A 24,978-nucleotide genomic window follows, 5' to 3' on the forward strand; every position below is an offset into this window, starting at 1 on the left:
GATTTGGCTCTCGCCTTCTGTAAAAAGAAGGCGACTTAATGACCACCCCATCGACGGGGGGATTGTGCAATAAATCTCCTGGTAGAAGCTGCACTTCCCAGGAGTCACGTGTATCCTCTGTCGCAAGCGGAGACAGTGGCTATGGAGACATATGTCTCCGAATCCCTGCATCAAGGGTACATTTGGTCCTCCACTTCACCCGCCTCCTCGAGTTTCTTTTTTGTGAAGAAGAAGGATGGAGGTCTGCGCCCGTGCATTGACTATAGAGGTCTCAATCAAATCACGGTGAGGTACAGTTACCCACTACGTCTTATCGCCACGGCGATTGAGTCAATGCACGGGCGCGCTTCTTCACTAAACTGGATCTCAGGAGTGCGTACAATCTGGTGCGCATCCGGGAGGGAGACAAGTGGAAGACGGCGTTTAGTACCACCTCAGGGCATTATGAGTACCTCGTCATGCCGTACAGGTTGATGAATGCTCCATCAGTCTTCCAATCCTTCGTAAATGAGATTTTCAGGGACCTGCACGGGCAGGGTGTAGTGGTGTATATCATTCTGACATTCTGATATACTCCGCTACATGCGCCGAGCATGTGCCCTTGGTGCGCAAGGTACTTGGATGACTGTTGGCGCATGACCTGTACGTCAAGGCTGAGAAATGCCTGTTCTTTCAACAGACCGTCTCCATCCTAGGGTATCGCATTTCCACATCAGGGGTGGAGATGGAGAGTGACCACATAGCAGCCGTGTGTAATTGGCCGACTGCCACCACAGTAAAGGAGGTGCAGCGATTTTTAGGGTTTGCCAATTACTACCGGAGATTTATCCGGGGTTTTGGCCAGGTGGCTGCTCCCATTACCTCACTGCTGAAGGGGGGTCCTGTACGTCTGCAGTGGTCGGTTGAGGCGGACAGGGCTTTTGGGCACCTAAGAGCTCTGTTTACCTCGGCTCCAGTGCTGGCTCATCCGGATCCCTCTTTGGCGTTGATAGTGGAGGTGGACGCGTCCGAGGCTGGGATAGGAGCTGTGCTCTCGCAGCGCTCGGGCACGCCACCGAAGCTCCACCCCTGTGCTTTTTTCTCGAAGAAGCTCAACCCGGCGGAGCGAAACTATAATGTGGGGGACTGGGAGCTGTTGGCTGTGGTTAAGGCTTTGAAGGCATGTAGACATTGGCTTGAGGGGGCTAAACACCCTTTCCTCATCTGGACTGAGCACCGCAACCTGGAGTACATCCGGACTGCTAGGAGACTGAATCCTCGTCAGGCAAGGTGGGCCATGTTCTTTACCCGTTTTGTGTTTACCCTGTCTTACAGACCAGGTTCCCAGAATGTGAAGGCAGACGCACTGTCCCGGCTGTATGACACAGAGGAGCGGCCCATGGATCAGACTCCCATTCTCCCGGCCTCCTGTCTGGTAGCGCCGGTCGTGTGGGAGCTGGACGCGGACATTGAGCAGGCGTTGCGTACAGAGTCCAGTGTCCCATCGGGCCTCGGTACGTTCCGTCTGCTGTCCATGACCAGTTGATCTAGTGGGCCCACACATCACCCTCCTCTGGTCATCCGGGGATCGGTCGGACGGTGCACTGTCTGACTGGGAAGTACTGGTGGCCCACCTTGGCTCGGGATGTGAGGGTTTATGTTTCCTCCTGCCCGGTGTGAGCCCAGTGTAAGGCTCCTAGACACCTGCCCAGAGGTAAGCTACATCCCTTACCCGTTCCACAACGGCCTTGGTCACACCTATCGGTGGATTTTCTAACGGATCTTCCTCCCTCACAGGGAAACACCACGATCCTGGTCGTTGTAGATCATTTCTCTAAGTCCTGTCGTCTCCTCCCTCTGCCCGGTCTCCCTACGGCCCTTCAAACTGAGGAGGCCCTGTTTACACACGTCTTCCGGCACTATGGGGTGCCTGAGGATATAATGTCTGATCGAGGTCCCCAGTTCACTTCGAGAGTCTGGAGGGCATTCATGGAACGTTTGGGGGTCTCGATCAGCCTCACCTTGGGTTTCCAACCCGAGAGTAATGGGCACGTGGAGAGAGTGAACCAGGATGTGGGCAGGTTTCTGCGGTCCTTTTGCCAGGAGGGGGCGGCGTTCGTGCCCTGGGCAGAGATGGCGCAGAACTCGCTCCGCCACTCCTCCACTAACCTCTACCCATTTCACAGCATGTACAATTATTTTAGCCTGCATGATTGTCACGACTTCCGCCGATGTCGGCTCCTCTCCTTGTTCAAGTGGCTTTCAGCGGTTGACGTCACCTGCTTTCTAGCAATCGCCGCTCCATTTTTCATGTATCCATTTGTTTTGTCTTGTTCCCTGCACACCTGGTTTTCATTCCCCAATCAATCTACATGTATTTATTCCTCTGTTCCCCATCATGTCTTTGTGAAAGATTGTTTGTGTTACGTATTATTTGTTGATGCGCCAGACTGGTTTGTTTTTTCCGTGTTATTTCACGAAGCCTTCCCTGTGGCTCAGTTGGTAGAGCATGGTGTGTGCAACGCCAGGGTTGTGGGTTCGATTCCCACAGGGGGCCAGTACAAAAAAATGCATGAAATGAAATGTATGTGTTCATTACTCTAAATCGCTCTGGATTAGAGTGTCGACTAAAATGTAAGAAGTTAATCGTATTTCTTGTGACTGTTTTGCACTTTTGCCTCAATAAAGTGTGCGCCTGTGACAATGATCCTTTACCCCTTACAGCTGTTCTCCATCTGTGATGTTGAAAGAAACTGGGGACAGATTTGGAATTTGGAAACCTATTTTGTCAAATTGGTCCAGCGCTCGAGGCCACCCCCCTTCCGCAGCGGCGCTGCAGTGTGCGCGCTTGAAGAGTACCGCGGCTCGCGCGCTATCTTGTGAACCGGTGAGAGAGAGAGCGAGAGGAGGAGAGGACCAGTCAAGCAGCAGAGGCAAGTGGAAGCTCAAAGGACGGACGCGGTTCCAACTAAAAATACGCACCAGGGGAAAATAGCACTCTACTGCAAGAACCTGGAAGAGAGATCGCGCGCATCCATTGTATTGCGCACCATACACTGCAGGTTAGTTAATTAAATAATGTTTTTATGCCATAACATCACAAAGGCAGAATGAGAGTCGTATGACGCTGTCGTCCATTCAGTAGTTTATGCGTGCGAACGTTGGATAGATGTTGTCTTTAGACTATCAAAAAACAAATCATTGTGTTCATTAAATTGCCGGAGCCAATTAAATTGCATGTTGTATAGCCTACATATGGAACCAGTACCAGTATTTAGGTTACTTCTTATGTGATACAGAAATGTGGTATATTACTCAGAACAGGTGTAGCCCATAGCTAGCTTTGGGACACAACATCGGGAGTGTGTGTATTGGTCCTACAGCCCTGTACATCAGTCTGTGCATCAGTGTGGTTGGTCAGGTGGACAGTTGTCAACAATGCTAGACTTGCGATGGCATCAATTGTTCATTTGTAGGTTATGGCTGTTTATCAAATGATAGTCAACCCAAGGCGCACTCTACAGCACCCCAAATGTTTGTGCCGCTATGCGCGTGACAATCATTTTGTTTTTTAACTTAACTGAAGGATTTCCACAAATTCTTGTATTCGTTGTAACGGGAGAGAGAGAGAGAGAGAGAGAGAGAGAGAGAGAGAGAGAGAGAGAGAGAGAGAGAGAGAGAGAGAGAGAGAGAGAGAGAGAGAGAGAGAGAGAGAGAGGGAGCTGAGCAGAGCAGAGCGTTAGACAATATGTAATGCAGTTGTGTAAAGAGCCTACGCACATAACTCAAGTTTGGTATTCGAGTAGATTTGGTCAGTTGATCGAAATCAAATAATGTGTTTGCTGTTATTTCACATGAGAAATGTCACGCTTGATACGATTTCTCGTTAGGGTGCAAATCAAATTTGTATTTCGTTTAATGTGTTGACACCAATATCTAGCATACTCCATTTTCTCTAAATTATAATTATTATAATTATAATATTCCCTGGAGATTTTCTTGTTGCATCTGTCATGTATTTGAGACGTTAATAATCAAGCCAAACAATTGCATTACTGCAAAAACATTCCCACCCATGTCTTACCCCACTTCCCCCCACTCTGTCCCCTTGTCAGACAAGCTTAATTCATTCATAGTGTACCCAGTGCCCCCCTTCAACACAAACAAACTCACACAACCAAACACTCAGCCACGTCCACTTTCCAGACACACACAAACACCCAAACGCACACACCCAAACACACACACACAGACAGAAACACACACACACACAGACAGAAACACACACACACCCAAACACACACAAAAACACGCGGCACTTTTACTTCTCAGTCCAATGAATACAATGCTAACGGCTAACAATGAATGACTAATGCTTTTATTGTCTGTGTAGTGGTGCTGTTCTGGCTGTGACACACTTTCTAGGTATGTTTATTCAGTCTGAGCAGACTATTGTTCATCTCCTCAAGTAGATAACAACTCCCTGACCTACCCTATGGCATCTGCATTCATTCTGAGAGAGCGCCCCAAAAATGTGTGTGTGTGTGTGTGTGTGTGTGTGTGTGTGTGTGTGTGTGTGTGTGTGTGTGTGTGTGTGTGTGTGTATCTCCTATTGTGGATTTTTGTTTGTGTACCCTGCCCTGGTGTTCCTTATTGTTTTTATTTAACCGTGGATTCTATTTGATCTAATTGTAAGATCAGTTTGTCACCATTGCTTTACAGATTTGTGACCCAGAGAGACCCCCTCTGGCAGTTGTCTTAAAGGGACACTACGGTGAAAACGGAGGAAAAACAACCGGTTATGTTGTTGTCCTTTGATGTTCAGGTCATTTTTCAACCTTTCTGTACTTCCTTCTATCATCTCAGTGACTTTTACGGTTTAGTTGACAGCTGTCGTCTGGCAGACCATTGTTGCTCACTTGACCGGTCATTGTTGAAAATGGGACAAGATAATACACAGTGACCTACCAGGCTGGTGACCTAGATATCTGGCCCTTACTTTCACTGCTTTCACCCAGCTCCAGTGCCACATGGAGATTTGCATAACTGTAAGGGATCACCATAATTACCATTTAGTGGTTGTGGTATCTGTGGTGTTGTGCGTGTGTCTGTGTGTGTATCTGTGAACATGTGTGTGTCTCTGTGTGTGTGTGTGTTTTGTTTTCATGCATGCGTTTATGTGTATGTCCCAGGCATTATGAGAGTCCCAGTTTCCCAGTAGATGATAACGTAGAACTGGCCAGTCCTTAGAGCGATGGGAAAGGCTGGGGTGTAGAAGAGGAAAATGCCACTTATTCAACACTGTGGGCTGGTGAAGCATGCAGACTATTCTGTGAGAAGTGACTTGTTCTCTATCTCCGGTCGTCTGCCAGGCAGTTGCTAGCTTATGTTCTAACTCCCCCCCCCAAGGCAGCAGGACAATGTTTTTCAGTCATACAACCAACGCACTCAGTCTGGTCTACTCATGATGATGTCATAACGGTTCCTCGGAAGAATTGAATATCAACTTTTATGACACATTCATATTTGAATGTTCTTTTTGGGAAGACTGCGTGCGTCAAATCAACCGTTATTTGTCCAGAACGGAAGTGTTGAAAGACATTAGAGCCAAGACGGTTCATTTGGAGCTATTGAATCACATCATGGAATCACACTTGTGGAGTTGTGTCCGTTTAGTAAAGGCAGATCTCAGTCTGAATAGTTTACTTTTGATCATGCAGTTCTCGATGCTTTCTTTAGATTTTTTTTTTTTTTACAAAAACAACACAGACCTACGGTATTGATTATTCTGTGTGTCTCAGAGGTTGTTACTTGTAAGACACATGTTTGTACCCTGGGGGTTACCATTTTTAGTTGTACACTACAGTGAAGGAAAAAAGTATTTGATCGATCCCCTGCTGATTTTGTACGTTTGCCCACTGACAAAGAAATTATCAGTCTATAATTTTAATCGTAGGTTTATTTGAACAGTGAGAGACAGAATAACAACAAAACAATCCAGAAAAACGCATGTCAAAAATGTTATAAATTGATTTGCATTTTAATGAGGGAAATAAGTATTTGACCCCCTCTGCAAAACATGACTTAGTACTTGGTGACAAAACCCTTGTTGGCAATCGTAGAGGTCAGACGTTTCTTGAGGTTGGGCACCATGTTTGCACACATCTCAGGAGGGATTTTGTCCCACTCCTCTTTGCAGATCTTCTCCAAGTCATTACGATTTCGAGGCTGACGTTTGGCAACTCGAACCTTCAGCTCCCTCCACAGATTTTCTATGGGATTAAGGTCTGGAGACTGGCTAGGCCACTCCAGGACCTTAATGTGCTTCTTCTTGCGCCACTCCTTTGTTGCCTTGGCCGTGTGTTTTGGGTCATTGTCATGCTGGAATACCTATCCACGACCCATTTTCAATGTCCTGACTGAGGGAAGGAGGTTCTCATCCAAGATTTGACGGTACATGGCCCCGTCCATCGTCCCTTTGATGCGGTGAAGTTGTCCTGTCCCCTTAGCAGAAAAACACCCCCAAACCATAATGTTTCCACCTCCATGTTTGATGGTGGGGATGGTGTTCTGGGGTCATAGGCAGCATTCCTCCTCCTCCTCCAAACACGGCGAGTTGATGCCAAAGAGCTCCATTTTGGTCTCATCTGACCACAACACTTTCACCCAGTTGTCCTCTGAATCATTCAGATGTTCATTGGCAAACTTCAGACGGGCATGTATATGTGCTTTCTTGAGCAGGGGGACCTTGCGGGCGCTGCAGGATTTCAGTCCTTCACAGCGTAGTGTGTTACCAATTGTTTTCTTGGTGACTATGGTCCCAGCTGCCTTGAGATCATTGACAAGATCCTCCCATGTAGTTCTGGGCTGATTCCTCACCGTCCTCATGATCATTGCAACTCCACGAGGTGAGATCTTGCATGGAGCCCCAGGCCGAGGGAGATTGACAGTTCTTTTGTGTTTCTTCCATTTGCGAATAATCGCACCAACTGTTGTCACCTTCTCACCAAGCTGCTTGGCGATGGTCTTGTAGCCCATTCCAGCCTTGTGTAGGTCTACAATCTTGTCCCTGACATCCTTGGAGAGCTCTTTGGTCTTGGCCATGGTGGAGAGTTTGGAATCTGATTGATTGATTGCTTCTGTGGACAGGTGTCTTTTATACAGGTAACAAGCTGAGATTAGCAGCACTCCCTTTAAGAGTGTGCTCCTAATCTCAGCTCGTTACCTGTATAAAAGACACCTGGGAGCCAGAAATCTTTCTGATTGAGAGGGGGTCAGATACTTATTTCCCTCATTAAAATGCAAATCAATTTATAACATTTCTGACATGCGTTTTTCTGGATTTTTGTTGTTGTTATTCTGTCTCTCACTGTTCAAATAAACCTACCATTAAAATGATAGACTGATCATTTCTTTGTCAGTGGGCAAACGTACAAAATCTGCAGGGGATCAAATACTTTTTTCCCTCACTGTATGTCCTCACAGGTCAGTCAGTCAGACAGGTAGTGAAAGTGCACTCTTGCTTTGAATAGACAATATTATTTAGCAATGATCTGAATGTAGCCGGTCTGCCACTCAATGATATGAATGTCTGCTACAGCCGGCTGACCTGCTCTGATGTAAGTAATCCCAGGCGAGTAAGAGAGGCCCATGTACATCCATTAGTGTCACCGGGTTCTGGGCCTGTCTCTGTGTGTGTGTGTTTCGTGTGTGTATGTGTGTTCCCATCGGGCCAGGCAGGCGTCACAGTGAAAATGTTTTAGTCTAGTTTCTCTGTCACACCCCTGTCCTCCTCACTGCCGGCAGAATAATGTCTCATTAGGGGGACCACCATAGAAACACATAGTGTGCATCCCAAAATGACACCCTATTCTCATTATACCCACCCTATTCCCAGGGCTCTGGTCAAAAGTATTGCACTATGTAGAGAAAAGGATGCCCTTTGGGACGCAACCATATAATACTGTTCTGTTTAATTCTGTGAGGACCACAGGGTGACTGTGAAGGATATCTCTCCCTCGGTCTCACTGCTGCTTGGCTGTCTCTGCCTGCTCAACAGGCATTACATGGAGCTGGATGTGTCACGGTTTTTAAAGGTCCATTGCAGCCATTTTTATCTCAATATTAAATCACTTCTGAGAAACAATGAAGTACCTTACATGGATTGTTTTAAATTAAAATGGTAATAAAGAAACAAAAATAGCTTCTTAGCAAAGAGCAAATTCTCAAGCAAGAATTTTGTTAGGACTGTCTGGGAGTGGGGAGGGGAAAACTGAAAATTAGCTGTTATTGGCAGAGAGGTTTGGAACTCTCTTTCTTATTGGTCTATTAACTAATTTACCTCTAGGTGATCACACCAGGCAGGCCAAAACTATCCCATCAAAAAAGCTGACATTTCCATCGGCCTTTTCAAACAGCTCTTACACTAAAAGGGCATTATCATAATTTTCAGTATTATTCCAAACTCATAGTGTAGAAATATAAATAAAACACAGGAAATCGCGTTTCTGACTGCAATGGGCCTTTAATAAATGTATGCATGTATACAAATCTGCTTAGAGAAAAAAGCAGGCAAGCACGCACACACAGACACACAGACACACAGACACACACACATATATAATATATATATATATATATATATATATATATATATACACACACACATGCCTGAGTAGTGACAAGCTGGTGAAGCACAATTAGAGTTTCACACTTGGTTAGCCACTGGTGCTAATGGGGATTGACAGGTTCCTGTCCTGTCCTCTGCGCTCCTCACAGCTGCACAATGTGGTTGTTTACATCATAGACCTAGATTTTTAATGTCTTAGAAAAAGAGGCGAGGTTAGGTGATCCATACATTGTGATATCAGACTGATTCTGGACTGACTCAGACATGATTGCCTCGACTAGAAACAATCTAGTTGATTTGGTTGATTCTCACTGTTGCTGTAAACAATAGCGCTTTCTTCTCGAGATTCCTTGTGTAACGTTTCATTACTCCAACATCAAGTAATAGGATATTGTTTGGCTTGTTGTACTATACATAAAACACGCAAGAAACCTGGAGCTACACAAAGGGTTATAGTAGTGTTAGGCTATATGTGTGCTCCTTATTACCGAGCTAGCTATATGACTTTGTGGTCAAGAATCTCAGGTCAGGGCAGTGTTTGGTTGCTAGGATAGATGTTAGATTTACAGGAGCGGTCAGCCAATGGTCTAGTCAGCCCTGGTCCCGCCTAGCTCCTAGCTGAAGTAGCAGTCCAAAGTGAATAAACTATTGTTATAAATGTGCTCTTTAATAATACCTAACTGTTTTATTAACTTGTGGTCATTTGTTTGGTTGCTAGGACAGATGGCGTAAAAGGAGTGGTTAGTCAGTCATCGGTCAGTCTCCCCCAGTTGCCCAGCAGTAGCCCCACTGTGACTGAATTATTACCCATGTCAGGTTATTATGCCATTATAGCCGTCCGACCCAATCGCTCAAGGTTACCCCGGGATACGGTATTATCACCCTCCCATGTAAGGATTATTACACCCCTCAGTGAGAACAAAAGTGAAGCGATGCTCTTTTCTGTTCAAACGGACTGTGAGGGATCAACTAGCAGAAAGCCTCCTTTTAAAGTGGGTGGTGAGGAATCGGAAGATAATAGAATGTGATGTTGTGGGTTTAATGTTCTATGTTCCCCCTACCCAATAGAAACCAAATTAACAGGCTAACCCACCATCTTTGATTTGAACAATGTAACGTAAACCACTTGAGCTTCTAGGCAGTTAACTAACACGGGGATTCATTCTTCACAACCTGACTTACTGAATTTATTTTCTGTGATATGAACAAGACTAAGCTGAGAGGGAGGGGGTTGAAGGAATGAAGGATATGTTTGTTAGTCTGCTTCTCTGTGCCCTCCTCACAAGTTACTTTTTTTTATCTTTTTTACCACCCATTGGAAAGAAGAGGAGGGGAGAAGCGAAAGGGGGGAAGAAGGGTGGACGCAAGGGGTGTGTGGAAGCTTTGGGGGGGGGGATCATGTACCCAATGGAACGCTGAGAAGGGGCAAGGGGAACAAAAGAGGGTCTGTTTTGCCCCGTCCCCACTGGCTGGGCCGTTGTTCTTGGAGCATTTCTTGTGAAGTAGGGGGGTGCTGCCGGATCAGGGGGCTGGGGACTCGGGTGTCTGGGCTACAAGCCTGGGCACTGGCTGGATCTCTGTTTGAAGAGAAGATCTGGATATTTGTTTGAAGACCAGAGATTTTATAGTGGAGGAAAACAATCTCAGCCTATAGCCAGCCCCATCCCTAACCTCAGCCACAGCTCCATCCCCAGCCCCAACCCCAACCTCAGCCTCGGCCAATGCTCCATCCCCAAACCCAGCCCCTGCCCCGGGCTCTTGCCAAGTCCTGCAGGTGCGGCAGATATGTGAGAGAGATGGACACCTGCTCTGAAGAGGGTCATAGTGGAAGAATGCCACAGCAGCTGCATGACGCTGTCCTCTAGTCTGTCCATTGAGACAGACAGCAGGACAGGAGTGCTACCCTAGCAGCAGGATGCTGTGGAAGTAGGTTCTTTAGGGAAGGGAGCGTGCCCTTGAACGCTCCCGAGAACATTCTCATGCTTCCTTCCTCTCATTCGCATAGGCTTAAGAAGAACCCATCACCCTCCTTCCTCCCCCTTCGTCCCCCGTTCCTCTCCCCTCTCTGTTGACATAGTGGCTTGGCCCACTTGTGTTGTCTAATTGCTCAGCAAATATGCCACCACAGCCCTTATCCCGCTTTTCAAGTCTAAGATTTAAAGAGCCAGGCCTGGACCTGCCAAGAAAGAATGACATTAAACCTACCACTGGCTTCCTTCAACACTCCCATGCTCTGTGGTTGATGTAGTTATCTCTTAGAAAAAATATGCACTATGCAGAAATTGCTCCGCCATTTCATGGCTGCTAAAATTCTAATAGTTCTTCTAAATTCTCTTAATCCAATACAGGATTAAGATTGAATCCTATTACACCGGCTCTGATGCTCATCAAATGTGTCAGGCCTTGAAAACTATTACGGACTACAAAGGGAAACCCAGACGTGAGCTGCCCAGTGACGCGAGCCAACCAGATGAGTTAAATGCCTTTTATGCTCGCTTTGAGGCAAGCAACACTGAAGCATGCACGAGAGCACCAGCTGTTCTGGATGACTGTGTGATAACGCTCTAGGTAGCCGATGTGAGCAAGACCTTTAACCTCTATGGGCTAGGTGGGACGCTAGCGTGCCACCCGTGGTGCACTCCATCAACAGCAGGTGCATTTCAAGAGCGGCAAATTTGAATCCAAATAAATGTCAAAATTCAAATTTTTCAAAAATACAACTATTTTACACCATTTGAAAGATAAACATCTCCTTAATCTAACCACGTTTTACGATTTCAAAAAGGTTTTACAGCGAAAGCAAATTTAGAGTATGTTAGGACAGTACATTTACAAGAGTTGTGTGTAATGTTTTGTCAAGTCAAAGACAGGGTCACCAAAACCATAAAACCAGCTAAAATGATGCACTAACCTTTTACAATCTCCATCAGATGACACTCCTAGGACATTATGTTAGACAATGCATGCATTTTTAGTTCTATCAAGTTCATATTTATATCCAAAAACAGCGTTTTACTATGGCATTGATGTTGAGGAAATCGTTTCCCTCCATAACCGGCAGTCAAGTCAGCGTCACAAATTAAATAATTAAAATTAGAAAACATTGGTAAAATATTATATTGTCATTTAAAGAATTATAGATTTACATCTCTTGAACGCAATCAACTTGCCAGATTTAAAAATAACCTTACTGGGAAATCACACTTTGCAATAATCTGAGCACTGCGCCCAGAAAAATACGCGTTGCGATACAGACTAGACGTCATGTTGGGGAGATCTAAAATCGAAAATACTATGTAAATAATCCATTACCTTTGATTCTCTTCATCAGATGTCACTTCCAGGTATCACAGGTCCATAACGAATGTAGTTTTGTTCAAAAAAGCTCATCATTTATGTCCAAAAATCTCTGTCTTGTTAGCACATGATCTAAGCCAGCCGGACTTCTCGTCATGAACGAGGGGAAAAAATATATTTCCGTTCGTTCAAACATGTCAAACGTTGTATAGCATAAATCATTAGGGCCTTTTTTAACCAGAACATGAATAATATTCAAGGTGGACGAATGCATACTCTTTTATAACGTATTGGAACGAGGGTACCCAACATGAACTCGCGCGCCAGGTGTCTAATGGGACATCATCGTTCCATGGCTCTTGTTCGGTCAGATCTCCCTCCAGAAGACTCAAAACACTTTGTAAAGGCTGGTGACATCTAGTGGAAGCAATAGGAAGTGCCAAAATATTCCTCAGCCCCTGTGTTTTTCAATGGGATAGGTTTAAAGTCAATACAACACATCAGGTATCCACTTCCTGTCAGAAAATGTCTCAGGGTTTTGCCTGCCAAATGAGTTCTGTTATACTCACAGACACCATTCAAACAGTTTTAGAAACTTTAGAGTGTTTTCTATCCATATATAATAAGTATATGCATATTCTAGTTACTGGGTAGGATTAGTAACCAGATTAAATCGGGTACATTTTTTTTATCCAGACGTGCAAATGCTGCCCCCTAGCCCTAACAGGTTAAACAGGTCAACATTCACAAAGTCTCGGGGCCAGATGGATTACCAGGACGTGTACTCAAAGCATGCGTGGACCAACTGGCAAGTGTCTTCACTGACATTTTCAACCTCTCCCTGACTGAGTCTGTAATACCTACATGTTTCAAGCAGACCACCATAGTCCCTGTGCCCAAGGAAGCGAAGATAACCTGCCTAAATGATTTCCGCCCTGTATTACTCAGTAGCCATGAAGTTCTTTGAAAGGCTGGTCATGGCTCACATCAACAGCATCCTCCCGGATACCCTGGACCCACTCCAATTCGCATACCGGCCCAACAGATCCACAGATGATGCAATCTCAATCACACTCCATACTGCCCTTTCCCACCTGGAGAAAAGGATGTGAGAATGCTGTTCATTGACTACATCTCAGCGTTCAACACCATAGTGCCCAAGAAGCTCATCACTAAGCTAAGGACCCTGGGACTAAACACCTCCCTCTGCAACTGGATCCTGGACTTCCTGACGGGCCACCCCCAGGTAAGGGTAGGCAACAACACATCTGCCACGCTGATCCTCAACACTGGGGCCCCTCAGGGGTGTGTACTTAGTCCCCTCCTGTACTCCCTGTTCACCCACGACTGCGTGGCCAAACACGACTCCAACACCATCATTAAGTTTGCTGACGACACAACAGTGGTAGGCCTGATCATCGACAATGATGAGGCAGCCTATAGGGAAGAGGTCAGAGAACTGGGAGTGTGGTGCCAGGACAAAAACCTCTCCCTCAATGTGAGCAAGATTAAGGAGCTGATTGTGGACTACAGGAAAAGGCGGGCCGAACAGGCCCCCATTAACATCAACGGGGCTGTTGTGGAGCAGGTCGAGAGTTTCAAGTTCCTTTGTGTCCACATCACCAAAGATCTATCATGGTCCAAACACACCAAGACAGTCGTGAAGAGGGCACGACAAAGCCTTTTCCCCTTCAGGAGTCTGAAAAAAATTTGGCATGGTTCCCCAGATCCTCAAAAAGTTCTACAGCTGCACCATCGAGAGCATCCTGACCGGTTGCATCACCGCCTGGTATGGCAACTGCTCGGCATCTGACCGTAAGGCGCTACAGAGGGTAGTGCGTACGGCCCAGTACATCACTGAGGCCAAGCTTCCTGCCATCCAGGACCTATATAATAGGTGGCGTCAGAGGAAAGGCCATAAAATTGTCAGAGACCGGAGCGCCAAGTCTAGGACCAAAAGGCTCCTTAACAGCTTCCCCCAAGCCATAAGACTGCTGAACAATTAAGCAAATGGCCACGGGACCTTTACATTGACACCGCTGCTACTCGCTGTTTACTATCTATGCATAGTCACTTCACCCCTACCTACATGTACAATTGACCTCTAACCTGTACCCCCGCACACTGACTTGGTACCGGTACCCCCTGTATATAGCCTCGTTATTGTTATGTTATTGTGTTACTTTTTCTCAATGAGAATGACAGCTCTATAATTCACATTTCTATGTCAATTTGGTCGGCGCTCCAAAAAAGTTACATATTGCAGCATTAAATGGATGTTATGTTGCCACTGTATATGAACTATGGTGTAGTGGCACACGTATGGAGTTACAGTATGTGTTATTAGCGCAGCTTCATCCCTTGAAAAATAGGTATTTTCCAAAAGCTGACCTCATTAGGATAACCTGGTGAAATAAAGGTTAAATAAGAAGGTTAGATTAATTCTTCTAGACCCATCACATGCAACAGTGATTGATTTAACCAGATGAAGGTAGACACTTAGCTGCCAGCACATGAATAAAGGTGACAAAGGGGCTTTTCTATAGTTCAGGAGGCCAACTGAACATTGTGACTCATTTAGGTCCTGGTTCCCTAATACCGCTGCCGTTTCCACCCCCCCATACCCCCCCCAGTCCCCACTCCATGGTTAGGGACCATGTCACCAGCTCAGCCTCCACTACTGAAGGACTCTTAATCCAACTGGGATGACAGCTTGGCTCTCTTTCCCTGTTTCTGTGGCACTAGCTAGATGCTGAGACCAATGAGCTTTTCTTCCTTCCGCCTTTTTTCATCCCTTAAAACCCCAAACACAGCCACGGGAATCCTGGGAAAATTCTCCCCTTGGGCGACGAGACAAAGAAACGGGATGGTAAACAAATCCTACTGCGAATCTATCAGAGATTTTCTCTTCCTCCATCTCCATTCAGCCCCAGATAAATGTTCCAATCCATGTCCCTTTTGAGATTTCTTTACAACAAAAAACAGTGCTGCCTCTGGTTGGTGTTTTTCTGTTGTTCTCCTCCCTGCCTGTGTGACGCGTTGTTTTATAGCATAATCTATACCCCACCATAATCTTTGTGTGTCCATGGCTTCAAAATGATTAGAGAAGATTGAGGTCAAAAACAAAGTAGAATCCTAAAAGTAGTCCCCCAGTAAACCCACTCCCCCTTTCTTGGTAACACCCAATCGGGCGCCCTGATCCCCAGGTCACATGTTGAGGGACATTCAAACGGATTAATCAGCTCCAGCGTCAGAACAATGAGTATTAGCCATGTTTATTGAGAGTCTAATGCACTCTGTCAGCTATGGAGAATTTTTCTCTCTCAGGCGAGGGTGCTGCCACAGTAAGTACTGGTAAGGGAAGGAGTTGGGGGCAGAGCTGGCACCAGTAATGTTGTTATTACACTGAGAGGACTGTTGCTTAGTTAATTTCATCCCTATGTTCCCATTTTGATTTGTTTTTCTAATTTAAAATATATTGGACATTTACCAAACCAATCCCTACCAACTCCAAGCCTGTATAGCAGTTAGTGACCAAGAAGAAGGGAATGGGTAAGAAGACAATGAAGGGGGAGAGAGCGGAGCAGCGCTGGCATCAGGAATGTTGTTTTGAATTTTCATTGGGAGAATTGTTTACAGCTTGATGTATTAATAATCCTACGTGTAATCTCAATACTCCCACTACGCGTACAGTAATTGGCATGTACTCGTCATGTCATTATATTACACTTACACTGGGGGAAAAAAGTATTTGATCCCCTGCTGATTTTGTACGTTTGCCCACATACAAAGAAATGATCAGTCTATAATTTTAATAGGAGGTTTATTCGAACAGTGAGAGACAGAATAACAACAAAACAATCCAGAAAAATGCATGTCAAAAATGTTATAAAATGATTTGCATTTTAATGAGGGAAATAAGTATTTGACCCCTCTGCAAAACATGGCTTAGTACTTGGTGGCAAAACCCTTGTTGGCTATCACAGAGGTCAGATGTTTCTTGTAGTTGGCCACCAGGTTTGCCCACATCTCAGGAGGGATTTTGTCCCACTCCTCTTTGCAGATCTTCTCCAAGTCATTAAGGTTTCGAGGCTGACGTTTGGCAACTCGAACCTTCAGCTCCCTCCACAGATTTTCTATGGGATTAAGGTCTGGAGACTGGCTAGGCCACTCCAGGACCTTAATGTGCTTCTTCTTAAACCACTCCTTTGTTGCCTTGGCCGTGTGTTTTGGGTCATTGTCATGCTGGAATACCCATCCACCACCCATTTTCTATGCCCTGGCTGAGGGAAGGAGGTTCTCACCCAAGATTTGACGGTACATGGCCCCGTCCATCCTCCCTTTGATGCGGTGAAGTTGTCATGTCCCCTTAGCAGAAAAACACCCCCAAAGCATAATGTTTCCACCTCCATGTTTGACGGTGGGGATGGTGTTCTTGGGGTCATAGGCAGCATTCCTCCTCCTCCTCCAAACACGGCGAGTTGAGTTGATGTCAAAGAGCTCCATTTTGGTCTCATCTGACCACAACACTTTTACCAGTTGTCCTCTGAATCATTCAGATGTTCATTGGCAAACTTCAGACAGGCATGTATATGTATTCTTGAGCAGGGGGACCTTCAGTCCTTCACAGCGTAGTGTGTTACCAATTGTTTTCTTGGTGACTATGATCCCAGCTGCCTTGAGATCATTGACAAGATCCTCCCGTGTAGTTCTGGGCTGATTCCTCACCGTTCTCATGATCATTGCAACTCCACGAGGTGAGATCTTGCATGGAGCCCCAGGTCGAGGGAGATTGACAGTTCTTTTGTGTTTCTTCCATTTGCGAATAATCGCTCCAAATGTTGTCACCTTCTCACCAAGCTGCTTGGCGATGGTCTTGTAGCCCATTCCAGCCTTGTGTAGGTCTACAATCTTGTCCCTGACATCCTTGGAGAGCTCTTTGGTCTTGGCCATGGTGGAGAGTTTGGAATCTGATTGATTGATTGCTTCTGTGGACCGGTGTTTTTTTTACAGGTTGCATGCTGCGGTTAGGAGCACTCCCTTTAAGAGTGTGCTCCTAATCTCAGCTCGTTACCTGTATAAAAGACACCTGGGAGCCAGAAATCTTTCTGATTGAGAGGGGGTCAAATACTTATTTCCCTCATTAAAATGCAAATCAATTTATAACATTTCTGACATGAGTTTTTCTGGATATTTTTGTTGTTATTCTGTCTCTCACTGTTCAAATAAACCCACCATTAAATTATAGACTGATCCTTTCTTTGTCAGTGGGGAAACGTACAAAATCAGCAGGGGATCAAATACTTTTTTCCCCCACTGTACATTATTAATACTGTGTTTCGATTACTTGTAATCCGCACATCAGGATTGGGACGTCATTTAGATGATTTGTTTTTTGGAAAGGTTGGATGTTTCCCCGAAGTACTAAGGCTGTATACAAGTAACCTTTAGCCTAGCATATATGTTTATAATAGAGATTCAAACGTTTTTGTCTCTTCCAAATTCTTCTTCTATATCCTTCGTCTTTATCTCCCACAAAATGGGCCACTTTGCGTGAGAAAACCACCGTATGAATAAAAGACTAAAAGATAATCAGCGCCGAGACGACAACAGCCACAGCGACACAGCGAGTTGACTAGAATACATTCCTATGCCAGAGCAATTTAAGATCAAACACACTACAGTGGAATAGAAATCAGTGTAATCTCTTTCCTCTGTCTGTAGTCCCCCTCCTTCCCTGCTTCTCTGACTCAGAGCTCGACTTGCTCTTTGGTGGCTCTGAAAGAATGTCATTGTCACTAAGGCAATTCCCGCCTCTAGCCCCAGCAGTGAAGAGGATGGAGGGATGAATGGTGACTTCATTTATCAGCCACCTCAGAGGCTGGCTGGGCTTGATAACCCAATCAAACGACCAGTGTGGCTGAGAGGTCTGTCTGGGGCACCAGAGAGCTTGTCTGTCTGGTCTGGTCTGTCTGTCTTGTCTATGTGCTTGCAGGTCTTTGAATGTGTCCTGGTGATCTAATCTGTATTTTTAGAGTTCTGAGAACCGGTCAATTCTGGGTAAGAGATGGACTGGAGATAGAGGGGAAGGCTTTTCAGACTACTGAGCCAAGCCAAGCTGTACTGAGCTGGCCTGGTTTCGAATGCACCATAGTTGCTGGAACTGTGCTGAAAAGGACAATGAGATTAGAAGGCTCTCACAGTCAATACGAGTCAGTTATTAAATAGGCCATGGTTTTTGGTCCCGTTAGTGGACTAACTCTCCATTGGTTAGCTGTGGTATTTGAGTGTTGGCTGAGGTTGAAAGGAGTCCAGATCTAATGAACAATGTACCGTTCGAGGTTGGCTTGTTTGGAGCCTCCGGCCTAGCTCCACAAGACAAATGACACCTGACCCATGACCGTATTCAAAAAGCATCTCAAAATAGGATTGCTGGTCTAGGATCAGTTACCCTTATCTATATAATTGTATTCGTTATAATCTAAAAGGCAAAACTGATCCGATATCAGCAATTGAGACACTTTGTTAATATGGGCCCATAGTTCTCTTTGAGAGAAGCTACCGTAGCAGACATGTTACTCAAAGGGCTAGCTGGGTGACAGAGTGAACGTTGCCTACATAAATGAGGACAAATGCAACAATCAGGATTTCTGTTTTTTGTCAATTTGTGATGGTGCGTCGTTGAAGGGGAGTTTATGTAGTTGTGATAGCTCTTTGAGTGGGAAAAGTGAGACTTCATATAGCTGGTTTTGAAGTCTGCTCTTCAATGGTTTGATTTGATATTTAACGGTGTGTCGAGGGGAACAGAGCAGAGTTGTTAAAAAAAAATCCTCATATATTCACCAGAGCTTTCATCAAATTTCCTGTAGAATAATAGATTGAATTGCGGACGAGGAGAGCTCAAGGTGCTACCATAGCTTTTGTCCTGTCTCTTCTATGGCTGGTCTCAGTTAAAAAAATCTTATGTTTAATCCATTGATTTTATGCAACAGAGAATAGGTATTTTTTTTCATGAAAAATTCTAATTTACATGATTGAATGGTGGGGATTGAAAGATATCTAAGCCTAGGATATTTAAATTGGTTCCATTTCCCGTACATGCAATATTTCTACTGGATGATATCCAGAGTTTATAGCTGAGCTTCTCAGATAAAGGACCAATCACCTCCCTGAGAGCAGATTACTTTCTGATCTCCATCCACCTCTCTCTCTCTCTCTCTCTCTCTCTCGCTCTCTCTGTCTCTCTCTAGCTCGCTCGCTCTCTCTCTCTCTCTCTTTTATCTTAAGAGATGATAGAACACCAGACGATAGCCCTCTGGAGTCCTCTTAGTGGAATATTCATTACTCACTGGGTGTGTCCCAAATGGCACCCTATTTCCTATGTGGTGCACTACTTTTGACTATGGGCCCTGATCAAAAGTAGTGCACTATATTGGGAATAAGGTGCCATTTGGAATGTAACCTAGCTCACCCTACTCTTCCCTACGCTGTTGTAAGGTCAAATCCTGACTTTGAATCTGCCTCAGTGTTGCTAGTATTTGCTATCCTTTGTCCTACTCATGTTCCCGAGCTCCACAAGGTTAAGGTGAGATAGGTCCCAGGGAAAGGAGACACTGTATTTCCTTACCAAGTTGTCTGATCTCTTTTCTTCTGGTTGTAAAAAGGATGTGGTACCCAGTACACGCCTTTCTGTGGTAACTAGAGATGCACTGTTTTGTTCACCCCGGAACACAACTCATCAGATGTTTTGGAGACACAGTGCTCTCCAGTTTAATTTGTGGTACATGGATATATTACTTTCAACACATTCTTCCAGAGTAGAGTGCAATATTCTGATCCATGGATTAGAGTTGTTACTTCTGCTTATTCTGTATCTAGACCAAATCTTCTCAAGCTGAGAAGTACAGAGATATTTAATGCATAAATGTATACATTTATTTATGTGTGTATACAGTATGTTTCAATTTATGTCTAGATTTCCTGTGATATCTATTTCCCATATGGTTAAACATAGGTACTCGTTCCCTGATAGCTAATTACTAAACAGACTAGAATAGGTCCACAGCATGAGGGTTGGTTGGATTCACCATGCTCGTCTTCAATGTTAAAATCCCATTAAGCATTTGGTGCCCGAGTCAAACTACCACGGGATTAACCCATAATATATACCCAAACACAACCCTGGGAGAGAGTGATAGCAGCACTGCGCTTCCCTAATCTGACTGCTTCCCCGGTACCACTGGTTTACAGATAGAATGCCTCCTCCATCGTTCACTGACAGATAAATAACAACACCTCTCACCTTACCTCCTCCAAAGCGACTTTATGCTGAAGACAGTCATTTTTAGTATGTGTAGGCCTATGGGATCCCTGCGGGAACTGAACCCACAACCAGTTGGTGTTTATAGCGTCTTACCAACTGAGCCTTAGGGCCACAGGCACGCAGGACCATGCAAACTACTCCACCAACCCCTGGCCTGGTCCCCAGTGCCTCTTGGGTAATGGAACTGGTGGGTTCTATGGTTCTATCAACCTTTGTGTCAACATCATCCTGGAAGCATTCACACTTATCAGGTGTTTTAGATCATCCAAACCAAACTATGATCACAGTTTCAGTCAACGGCTTACCAAAATGTATGATTTTAACAACCAAACAATCCGATAGGGCACAATGCATGTTGCATGACATTAGTGTGTTTTTTGAAGATATGTGATTGCATGAATTTACCAAGTTTTCCCTCACCATATCTCAAACATCCACATACTGTACTTTGATGTAGACTTGGAAGTGTAGCAGGGAGGGAGACCCCCCCCCCCCCCCCCAGTGTCACGTCCCAAATGGCGCCCTATACCCTACATAGTGCACTACTTTGACCAGAGCACTATGGGAACCTGGTCAAAAGTGCTCTAGATATTGAATAGGGTGCCATTTGAGATTGCCGCTATCTGTGGTTTCATTGGTTTACTACTTCACAAACTTAAACCCTCCACCCTCTGATCTGTAGTTCCTGGTGTAAATAGAACCAAACCTGTAATCCCTTTCATTTGTTAACGTCTTTAGGATGTCAGTATCTTCATTATTGCCTGTGCATTTTATTGACTTTTCCTTTTGGTTCACTTTGAGGGAAATGAATGAAAATACGTGTTTACTGTGGTCATTACTGTTTAACTGTCTATTTTTTAAGAGGCTAATAAACAAACAGGATGCCCCATTGACTCAGGTTAAAGGCTCACTCCTTAATTTGAAAAACAACAAAATGGCAGCTCCACCACTTGGTTTGCTATAAAGCTGAGGGATGGGGCTGCTACAGAAGTGTAACCACTCTCAAACAGGGATTTAAAGGATAAAGACAGCTGTAGATGTCACAGATTGGGTCTTTAAAAGTTATTCTAACGGATGTTATGTAGTGGCGGTGAGAAGGGTGAGAAGTGTGATATGGTGGACGAGAAGGCCAGGCTGGGGTGAGAAATGGAAGAGGCAGTGACCGGAGCTTGCTCTCTGTCTCACCGGGGCGCACCATTCTATTATAGACTGTCTGGCGTAAATATGGCTTTCTCTGGCTTTTTCTTTGATGATAGGAACAATAAACCTGCTGGAGGCTTAGGGCAATTTTTTTCTCCCCATGAACCCCTCCCTACCACTACTCCAAGTGTCCATGCTAGACACTCACTATCACTTTGACCGTGTCTTCTGCTTTTGCTGTGTGTAATAGAGAAGTAGTATGCCTTTTTCAAGTCATGAACAATGCTGTCCCAATATACTATTACCTTTTAAAAAATATTTTCTCGAAGTATGGAGCTATTGCAAAAGCATAGCAAAAGTTTGCGAGACTTTTTAAGTTCCAGTTTTCTCATGAGATCAGTGATTGTGAGTTGTTTGTCCTTGGCCTGAACAGATTGAAACATAGCCATGGTACAATGTGCTATTTGTCTGCTTTACGGTATTTCCCAATCCTAGACCATTTGAGTTTGTTTTCATCCTATTCTATCTCATCCTATTTGGAGGGCTCCCAAGTGGTGAAGCGGTCTAAGGCACTGCATCTCAGTGCTAGAGGCGTCACTACAGACCCTGGTTCGATCCTGGGCTGTATCACAACCGGCCGTGATCATGAGTCCCATAGGGAGGCGCACATTTAGCACAGCGTCGTCCGGGTTAGGGGAGGGTTTGGCCGGTGTAGGCCGTCATTGTAAAATAAGCATTTGTTCTTAACTGACTTGCCTGGTTAAATAAATTTAAAAAATCTCAAATTGTTATTCTGTTTACTATATAGTTTGGATTTTAGGCTTAAACTGTGAATTTCCATTGGAAAGTTAATGAGTATTGGCAGCAGCGACCAGCGCATGCCTGAGACAGCTTTGGTGAATCACTTCATTCCAAATGGCTGACTAAAGAACGGCATAAGAGAGAAAGAGACAAGAAATCAAAGAGTCTAAATCTTAAAGCCATGCATTGGTGAAACGCACCAATGTGACGGAGGTCCATTTTATACCCATAATATCTAATAGCAAAGACTTTCTATGCATTTGACTCCTATTGTTTAGGACAGAGGCATGCTAGAGGGTCTGGGCCATAGAAATATAAACTCTTAATCTATTTATATGGTCATAGATATAGAGTCCACCCGGGACACCTACTACTCAACTGACCGCAATAGTTTTTTTCACATTTAACATGTTTTATATGAATATGCTATACTTGAAAGAGTAAAAAGAAATTAGCCTAGAATTGTCCTAGAAAAGGAAAATAATGAAGAGCAATCTCAGATAGGAAAATACAGTGTTGTCTTGGTGTACGGTCTATGAACTTCATCATATACCCCTTACTGTCATTGACCTTAGTACATGAATCATTGAGTCAGTAGCCCTCGCGATTCAGGAAGTAAACTGAAATTCCAATTGACTCCCTGAACTAACTGAAATGATATGGAATCAACCCCAACCCTTATGTTGAGTCCATGCTGTTGAACACATCTGTGTAGCTTGGTATATGTGGATCACTATAATTAGTGTGATCACTCAGAGGAAGGCTAATCCAATCCAGTAAACAGAACAACGTTAAGTGGCTTGTTGTGCTGGGGCCATGATGCCATTCATCCCTCCTCTATCCATTATCTCTATCCATCCATCCCTCCATCCATCCCTGCATCCGGTCAACACTAAACACATGGATGGGAATCAATTGGAAGGCAGGTGTACTGTAGGTGAGGTCAATGCTACAATGTTAAATTAGCGTAGGCCTGGTGGATATTCTGTTGTGTATTCCTACATTATAATACAGATGAGTGCAATATGCTGTTTGTTATTGGATTTCACCCACCCGTACACTCTGATGTTGGCTTTAAAAATTGAAAACCTTCACAGTAATGAGCCTCCCTTCCATCTTCGGCCCCTTCACCAAAGTGCAAAACGAACGAAAACGTTACAAATCTACTGAATTGTTTCTGCTGGGAAGCATGTTGACACCTTTAGTGTCACAGAGTGCAAGCCTGCCCTGCTCTAAATGTTGAATGGACAAGTAAGGGCCAACCAAGGTTCTCTCTCTCTCTCTCTCTCACTCTCTGTGTAGTCTCTCTTTCCCATCTAACCTTCCTCCAGACAGAGCTCTCTGCAGCAGTTTTAATCAGACTAGAGCACTCTTGGTAACGCTTTACTGAGATCTGTTAGAGGTCGGTGTTACATAGCCTGTTGTGAGGACCTGCAGTATATAAAATACAGTGTTGAACATGATGTTTCCCTGTCCACCTGTGGTGCTATGAGAATTGTTCCGAGTCAGTCTTCTCGCTGACGTTGAGCTGTTGTAAGATGGCCCCATAGCCATGAGAACACTTTTTTATTGAACACTTTTTATTTACATTTTTTCTCTTGGCCTCTTGCCATTTGAATGCCCATTATCTGGCAGGATCTCATTTCTAAACACTAAAATAATTTTGGAGGCTGTGTGCAGGGCGGTCGGTCGACCACCACCCACCAGCACTGACCAGCCTGTGTCACGGTTAGAGTTGCAAAGCTACCGGTAATTTACAAAAGTTACCAGAATCTATGGCAATCTATGGTAACGTTGGTAATGTATACTTGACTAACTAAGATTCATACAGTGCCTTCAGAAAGTATTCATACCGTTTTAATTATTCCTCGTGTTGTTGTGTTACAACCTGATTTCAAAATGGATTAAATACAGTTGAAGTCGGAAGTTTACATAAACGAGTTTTAATGACTCCAACTTAAGTGTTTCAACCGCTCCATAAATTTCTTGTTAACAAACTATAGTTTTGGCAAGTCGGTTAGGACATCTACTTTGTGCATGACACAAGTAATTTTACCAACAATTGTTTACAGACAGATTATTTCACTTATAATTCACTGTATCACAATTCCAGTGGGTCAGAAGTTTACATACACTAAGTTGACTGTGCCTATAAACAGCTTGGAAAATTCCAGAAAATGATGTCACTTATAATTCACTGTATCACAATTCCAGTGGGTCAGAAGTTTACATACACTAAGTTGACTGTGCCTATAAACAGCTTGGAAAATTCCAGAAAATGATGTCATGGCTTTAGAAGCTTCTGATAGGCTAATTGACATCATTTGAGTCAATTGGAGGTGTACCTGTGGATGTATTTCAAGGCCTACTTTCAAACTCAGTGCCTCTTTGCTTGACATCATGGGAAAATCAAAAGAAATCAGCCAAGACCTCAGAAGAAAATTGTAGACCTCCACAAATCTGGTTCATCCTTGGGAGCAATTTCCAAACGCCTGAAGGTACCACATTCATCTGTACAAACAATAGTATGCAGGTATAAACACCATGGAACCACACAGCCGTCATATCAGGAAGGAGACGCGTTCTGTCTCCTAGAGATGAATGTACTTTGGTGCGAAAAGTGCAAATCAATCCCAGAACAACAACAAAGGACCTTGTGAAGATGCTGGAGGAAAAAGTATCTATAGCCACAATAAAACAAGTCCTATATCGACATAACCTGAAAGGCCACTCAGCAAGGAAGAAGCCACTGCTCCAAAACCGGCATAAAAAAGCCAGACTACGGTTTGCAACTGCACATTGGGACAAA

At 44.4% G+C, this 24,978-nt stretch overlaps 1 protein-coding gene across 14 annotated transcripts in view; it reads left to right on the top strand.

The window, feature by feature from the left end:
- Window positions 1-2,870: 2,870 nt before the first annotated feature.
- LOC106573083 (neuronal cell adhesion molecule) overlaps window positions 2,871-24,978 on the top strand; it is a 123,837-nt gene continuing 101,729 nt past the window's right edge. For all 14 annotated transcript variants that reach the window (XM_014147757.3, XM_082962483.1, XM_082962486.1 and 11 more), the window contains exon 1: window positions 2,871-3,041. The gene's annotated coding sequence lies outside the window, so the exon portion shown is untranslated. The remainder of the gene's footprint in view (window positions 3,042-24,978) is intronic.

This window comes from Salmo salar, chromosome 16, assembly GCF_965601325.2.
Source record: "Salmo salar chromosome 16, fSalSal1, whole genome shotgun sequence".
In the NCBI taxonomy this organism is placed as follows: domain Eukaryota; kingdom Metazoa; phylum Chordata; class Actinopteri; order Salmoniformes; family Salmonidae; genus Salmo; species Salmo salar.